General features: G+C 41.8%; 1 non-coding gene across 1 annotated transcript; it reads left to right on the top strand.

Annotated features, from left to right (window-relative positions):
- The first annotated feature begins 6,912 nt into the window (after nucleotides 1-6,912).
- On the top strand, nucleotides 6,913-7,019 carry LOC145141671 (small nucleolar RNA R71). The gene has a single exon (XR_013722864.1). It is a non-coding gene; the product is annotated as a small nucleolar RNA R71 (small nucleolar RNA).
- The last annotated feature ends 857 nt before the right edge of the window (nucleotides 7,020-7,876 follow it).

Raw genomic sequence — 7,876 nt, 5'->3', positions numbered from 1 at the left:
CTCTGCATCCGCTCATCCCAACTCATGATGTAAGGATATCCGGGCCCGGGCCTTGGGGCGATGTTCGTTTGCTAAAAGAGATAATTGAATGACTCATTGTTATAATTAACACCTTGACCAATGTCATCCAAATACCTCCTATATTCCACTTGATTCCATCCCTCATTCTCATCTTCCACCGGAATAACCGGTGGGTCTTCTCGGGCCCGTTCGTTCCTTTGCCTAACTCTTCTTCCCGGCCTCTCGGGAGCAACCACCTCATCTACATGTGGAATTGCAAATGAATCCCCAAATTTTTCCATAATCCTTGCCCTCCGGAATAATGTAATGCTAAACGGAGGAGGAGAAATTACGGTCAACGCCCTTGCCTCTTGCATGTCCAAAATGCCATATGATCTTGCGAGTCTTGTCACAAACATACCCCCATTAATTTTGGAGGTAATCTTCTCTTTAACCGCTCCATCCGCAAGGTATTTTGCCAAACAATAAGGCAAGTTGCAAAAGACGTCCGGGGTAATGATGCTCCACAAATAGAAAATGTCGAGGGTAGGAACTTTGTCATCATCCTTCCTCATATTTATGGTACTAGTGATGAGGCGGTGGATGAGACGATGGATCGGAGAACGAATAAGGCCCTCTTGAGCAGAAGAGGGAATATAGACCCGGTTTGCAATAGTATTCCACCAAGTGGAGGCAACAACTTCCTCGGGAAGATCCTTGTGGCATTGCTCTAGAAATGCTTCAAAATCCTCCGTCATGATGACATTTTGGTCATAGAGACCAACCGTCCAGGCGAGTTCCGCTATGCTGCAGTGGCACAGCTCCCCTCCGAGGTAAAAAGTGATAATGTTGGCGTTATAATATTCACTACCACCCCGGAATGAGAGAGTAGCGAAGAATTCCCAACATAGTTCTGCAAACATTGGTTCTTGTATTTCGAACAGCTGCAACCATCCATCACAAATTATTGTTGATCCACCCACGTCAAAAGATTTCACCAAATAAGGTGTCAATTCCTCTTCCAACCCAGTTTTACCCAACCAATCCCAATTAATTGCATTGGGTAGATGAATCTCTTTCTACTTCAAGACCTCCAACCTATTCTTCGCCCTAACTTGCGAAGATTTTGAAGTAATTTGTGGAAAAGTAAGCCATGGAATGTCTCCTTGACCTCCTCCTCTTGAACTCTGGCCTCTTCTGGACATGATTTCTGCATAAAAACATCAAGAAAACAACAACAAACAAAACCCAGCAATTAAAGTTAACCATAACAGGTCCATCATAGCATCTACTCACCGAGTCCACGAACTACTCGGCGAGTAGGATGAACTGCGAGTACAGATTTCAATCGGTCCATATTAGGTCAATCAAAATACATATATTTGCATGGGGGTTTGCTGTTCTAAGTCCTTTAAGCATAAATCCACAAGAAATTTTGTCCAAATCCTCCTAATTTATCCTAAAATCGAAACCCTAGAATTGGAGTAAACCCCCAAATCCGGATTTTAGCAAAATAAGAACCAATAACTGATAAAGTTGTGACCTTTAGCAAGAATTCAAAGGAAAAAAATCATACCTTTTTCTCTGTGGATGAAGATTCAAGAAGAAATCAAAGGAATGGCTTGAGAGAAAACTGGATGCTCGGCGAGTACGAACGGGAGGCGGCTGGTGAAAATGAGTAGGGTAAAAGAAACCCTTATTTACAGATTGTGAAAACCCGTTTAAATGCTTATACTCGTCGAGTAGAAATATCTACTCGCCGAGTAGGAAAGCGTCTTCGCGATTTGTCGTGGATTTCAGAAAGTACTCACCGAGTAATCTTATGAACTCGGCGAGTTCATTAGTCAGTTTGAAAAAAACTTGATTTTTTAAACCACCACCCCATACGTCGAGCATTGCTTGCCCTCAAGCAATCATTTTAAGCATAATTTCAGAAGAAGAATGAAAAGAAAACAGATCCTAAAAGTGAAAAAGAAAAATAAAAGGAAAGAAATGCAAAATCTAAACTCGGGTTGCCTCCCGGAAGCGCTTCTTTTTAAGGAGTCGTTAGCTGGACTCCTTCCGCTCTACGTTTCTGCCATGCCTTCCAGCAACAGCCCTTCTTCTATGTCTTCATTCCTCGGGATTCCTTCTTCATATTTTTTCACCCTATGCCCATTAACTTTGATAGGAGTGCCATCTCTTGATAATAACTCGATAGCTCCATGTGGAAAAACCTTCTTCACTAGAAATGGACCATCCCATCTTGACTTTAGTTTGCCCGGAAAGAGTTTGAGCCTTGAATTAAAAAGTAACACTTTTTGCCCTTCATGAAAGTCTTTATTACCCTTGATTCTTTTGTCATGCCTACTCTTGGTTTTTTCTTTATAAATCAAGGATCTAGTATAAGCCTCATTCCTAAGTTCTTCAAGAGCATTCATTTGCATCAACCGGTTTTTTCTAAGTTCAGCTATATCAAAGTTGCACATTTTTAAAGCCCAAAAAGCTTTATGCTCTATTTCAACCGGTAAATGACATTGCTTCCCATAAACTAGCCTATATGGTGTAGTACCAATAGGTGTTTTGAAAGCTATTCGGAAGGCCCAAAGTGCATCATCTAACCTATCCGACCATTCCTTTCGATTACTACCCACCGATCTCTCCAAAATCCTTTTTAATGCTCTATTCGTCACTTCAGTTTGCCCACTAGTTTGTGGATGGTAAGATGTAGAGAATTTATGGGTTACCCCATATTTCCTTAACACCTTCTCTAATTGATCATTGGCAAAGTGAGTGCCTCGGTCACTAATAAGGGCTTTAGGAACTCCAAATCTTGAGAATAACTTTTTTAGAAAGCGCACCACCACCCGAGCATCATTAGTTGGTAAAGCTTGTGCCTCCGCCCACTTGGATACATAATCAACCGCCACCAAAATATATTTGTTACCTTTCGACATTGGAAATGGTCCTATGAAATTGATCCCCCATACGTCAAACACTTCACACACTTGAATACTATGTTGTGGCATCTCATTTCGGGATGATATGTTTCCCGCTCTTTGGCATGCATCACACTCTTTGACATATTGGGTAGCATCTTTAAAAATTGTGGGCCAATAAAACCCAATATCAAATATCTTCTTTGTCGTGTAATGTGCTCCATGATGTCCACCGGTGGGCCCGCTATGGCAATGCTCCAAAATTTCTCGGCTTTCATTCCCGAATACGCATCTCCTTATGATCCCATCCGCGCAGCTTCGGAAAAGATATGGCTCATCCCAAAAGTAGTATTTTATTTCTGAAAAGAATTTCTTCTTTTGTTGGCGGGTAAAGTCTTTTGGGATGTACTTGGTAGCTAAATAATTAGCTATATCTCCAAACCATGGCTCTTCCCCCGTGGTCACCAAAATATACTCGTCCGGAAAATCATCTCCAATTTTATCTTCTTCCAATGATTCCAAATGCGGGTTTTCTAGCCTTGATAAGTGGTCAGCTGCTACATTCTCCATTCCCTTCTTATCGCGTATCTCGATATCAAATTCTTGTAGAAGTAGAACCGAACGTATATATCTTGGCTTTGCATCCTGCTTGGCAAACAAGTACTTAATAGCAGAGTGGTCAGTAAAAATAGTGGTTTTAGATAAAACAAGATAAGGGCGGAATTTGTCAAAAGCATACACCACTGCTAGTAATTCTTTTTCAGTTGTGGTGTAATTTTCTTGGGCCGGATTTAAAGTCTTACTTGCATAATAAATGGGTCGAAAGTGCTTATCAACCTTTTGATCAAGGACAGCTCCTAATGCAAAGTCACTTGCATCACACATTATTTCAAAAGGTAAGTTCCAATTCGGGGGAGTAATGATTGGGGCATTAGTTAGTTTTTCTTTCAAAAATTCAAAGGCCTCTAGACATTCTTTAGTGAAATTAAATGGTGCATCTTTTAAAAGCAATTGTGTTAGAGGTCTAGCTATTTTAGAAAAATCTTTTATGAAACGGCGGTAAAAACCCGCGTGTCCTAAAAAACTCCTAATGCCCTTTACATTAGTTGGTGGAGGTAATTTAGCAATTGTATCTATTTTTGCCCGATCAACCTCTATCCCCGATTTGGATACCTTATGGCCCAAAACTATACCCTCTTTAACCATAAAGTGACATTTTTCCCAATTAAGGACTAAATCGGTTTTTTCACACCTTGTAAGCATTAAATCAAGGTTAGCAAGACAATCATGGAAGGAAGATCCAAAAACAGAAAAATCGTCCATAAATACTTCCATGAATTTTTCCACCATGTCGTGGAATATGGTCGTCATGCACCTTTAAAATGTCGCAGGTGCATTGCATAACCCAAAGGGCATGCGGCGATAGGCAAAAGTCCTACTCGGGCAAGTGAAAGAGGTCTTGTCTTGGTCCATTGGGTCTATGGGTATTTGGAAGTAGCCCGAAAATCCGTCTAAGAAACAATAATAACTATGGCCGGACAATCTTTCAAGCATTTGATCAATAAAAGGTAAAGGAAAATGGTCTTTACGAGTGGCATCGTTTAGCTTTCGATAATCGATGCACACTCGCCAACCGGTTACCGTTCGGGTCGGAATAAGCTCGTTCTTCTCTTTTGTTACGACCGTCATCCCTCCTTTCTTGGGCACCACTTGAACAGGACTAACCCCAGAACAGGACTAACCCATGGACTATCGAAAATAGAATAAATGATCCCCGCATCTAAAAGCTTGACTACTTCCTTCTTGACCACTTCTTGCATGTTTGGGTTCAATCTTCTTTGGTGTTGCACTACCGGCTTTGCTGCTTCTTCTAGGTTGATCTTGTGAGCGCAATAAGAGGGGCTTATTCCCTTGATATCGGTGATACTCCATGCAATGGCACTCTTCCTCTTCTTCAAGACTTGAACTAATTCTTCTTTTTCATATTTGGAGAGGTCAGAATCTATTATAACAGGTTTTTGTTGACCATCTTCAAGGAATGCATACTCCAAGTGATCTGGTAGTGCCTTCAGCTCAGTTTTTACGTTCTGCATGCTGAACACGTCGAGTACAGTTAAGGGACTCGTCGAGTCCTGTGCAGAATTCGCGATTCCTCGGGATTCTTCAAATAAACTCGGCGAGTAGGTCGAGTCTACTCGGCGAGTAGGATGTTCAATGGTCTTCATTAACTCATCATAATCAGCTTCTTCCAGCAGTCTCTCTATTTCCAGTAGGTCTTTTTCAGCATCAAGTTCTTCAGTAAAGGTGATGGTGGACTTGTTTGGATCTTCATTATGCCATTCCTCCATCAATTCATCCAACATATCAATTGAAAATCTCGTGTCATCACTATGCCTTGCATGCTTCATGGCTTGATCAACCCCGAAAGTGACTGAGTCATCCTCTACCTGTAGAGTAAGTTTTGAATCTCTCATGTCAACTATAGCGCTTACTGTGTTAAGGAAAGGTCTTCCAAGGATGATCGGGACTTGAGGATCCGCTTCCATGTCTAGAATTATAAAGTCCGCGGGAAACACGAACTTATCTACCTTCACCAATAGATCTTCACATATTCCTCTTGGAAAGGTGACCGTTTTATTTGCTAAGTGGATTGCCATTCGAATTGGCCTTGGTTCCGGGAGATCTAATTTCTTGAAAAATGAATAAGGCATGAGGTTTACACTTGCTCCTGAATCGGCCAAAGCATGAATGGTGGCTAAATTCCCAAATTGACAAGGCAATGTTAAGCTTCCCGGGTCACCCTTCTTCTTCGGTAGCTTGTTCAACATGGCAGCTGAGCAATTCTCATTAAGAACTACTTCACTCACTTCTTCCATCTTCCTTCTATTACTTAGAAGCTCTTTGAGAAACTTGGCGTATTTTGGCATTTGGGCAACCGCTTCTATGAATGGTATGTTGATTTGAAGAGCCTTTATGTGTTCTAGAAACTTCTGGTAGTCTTCTTCATTCTTTTCTTTCTTAGCTCTGGCTGGATATGGCAATGGAGGCTGAAATGGCTTTGCAGGAATCTGACTTTTCTGATTAGGCAATGGACTCGTCGAGTTTATATTCTGGACTCGGCGAGTAGGGTCTGTGTCCAACAGATTTTGACTTTGGCTCGGTTTTTCTGCATCCTCCTTTTGTGACTGCTTGGGCTCTTCATTCTGAATAGGTGCCAGGGGGGTAATTATCTTCCCACTTCTAGTTGTCACAATATTTATATGTGCGCCTCGTGGGTTGTTTTCGGTTTTACTAGGAAGTTCTCCCGGTGATCTTTGATTAATTTGTTGAGCAAGTTGCCCCAGCTGTGTCTCAATGTTGTGGATAGATGCTTGCTGATTCTTAAGCATTGTTCTTGTCTCTTGTATTGCAGCATCATGGTCATTGTGTCTCTTTTCTGAAGCAGCTACAAACTTGGTAAGCATCTCCTCCAAACTTGGTTTTCTTTCTTGCACCGGCTCCTCCTTTTGGTAAAAACCTCTTCCTTTTTGTTTATATTTCTCCTCCTTAGCCTTCTTGTACTCATCATAAGGAAGCCATTCTTTCTTGGGTTTTCGCCAATCTTCATCATATCGGTCACCACTTGAGTAGCATACTTGCACCTTCTTATTCCTGTTCTCGTCCAAGTCGCAATCTCTAGTAAGATGAGGTCCATGGCAATTCTCACAACCCACCCGAATAGCATGTATCGTTTGATCCATTTTATCCATCCTCCTATCCATGGTTTTCAACAAAGCCATAACTGCTAACAAATCTTCTAAAGCTGCATAAGCTGATCCCCTTGTCACATCATTCCTTGGGTTGTGGTATTCTCTAGAATGCTTATAGAATTCTTCAATTAGTTGCTTTATCACGGGGGGTGCCTTCTTTGTTAGCGGACCTTGCGAGTCAAGTAATTGCCTTGTTGTAACATTTACTCCATCATAAAAAAATGGAGACTTCTTGTTGACTATTAAGGTCATGATGTGGGCAATTCCTTAGCAAACTCTTGTACCTCTCCCAAGCTTCATAAAGTGACTCTCCAGCTTGTTGTTCAAAGTTGGTTATGGCTTTCTTTAACTTAGATATCTTGGAGGGTGGGCAAAATTGATCAATAAACTCTTCTTTCATCTTGGCCCATGTAGTGATGGATCCGGGGGGAAGTGACTTGAGCCAATCCTTTGCAGCACCCTTCAATGTAACCGGAAGCATGCGAAGTAGCTGAGTTTCGCGAGGCACGTTTGGTATATTAAAATAATCAGCTACATCATTGACTTCATCCAAGTGTTTGTAAGCATCTTCGTGGTCTTTTCCGTGGAAGGGGATCTCTTTGAGTAGAGCAAGGATGTGACCCTTAAGCTCAAAAGTGGCAGTTGCGGGAATTGCGGGTTGCACAAGTCCCGGCCCGGTATCATCGCGTATCCTCTTCTTCCATTCCCCCATGGGGACTTCATCGATGTTAGCCATAGGGATAGCTAATTCGTCGTCGGAATCGGAAACGTGCCCGGATGTAGGGTCTTCTTCTCCTTCGGTTTCGTACTCGGTATCCTCTCTGATTGGGTCTTCGCTAGCTAAAGAGGAGCTGGATGCTCCTGATTTGCTGCTCTTCTTCTTCCCAAAAACCGTCTTCAAGCCAGACAAAGGCGACTTCTTAGGTGTATTCGAGCTTTCAACGTCTTTGCCTTTGTTTTTCCTCAACGCGGATTCCGGGTCTTCAAAAGGGGGAACCAATGGAGTGTTGGATCCTCTGGTCATGAAAATCCTGCAACAAAACAAGAAAAACGCGTAAAAAGAACAAAAAATGAAACTGAACAAAAATAAAAATTAAATTGTCAAACAGCAGGGTACTCGCCGAGTAGGGTCGAGTGCACTCGGCGAGTAGACTGTCTAAAACTCAAAAATAAATAAAATTAAATAAAAACGACTAAAAACTAATAAAA

This window comes from Lactuca virosa, chromosome 9, assembly GCF_052849685.1.
Source record: "Lactuca virosa cultivar CGN04683 chromosome 9, Lactuca_virosa_CGN04683_v6, whole genome shotgun sequence".
In the NCBI taxonomy this organism is placed as follows: domain Eukaryota; kingdom Viridiplantae; phylum Streptophyta; class Magnoliopsida; order Asterales; family Asteraceae; genus Lactuca; species Lactuca virosa.
The sequence above is the reverse complement of the archived record's forward strand: the minus strand, read 5'-3'. Positions and strand labels throughout refer to the sequence as shown.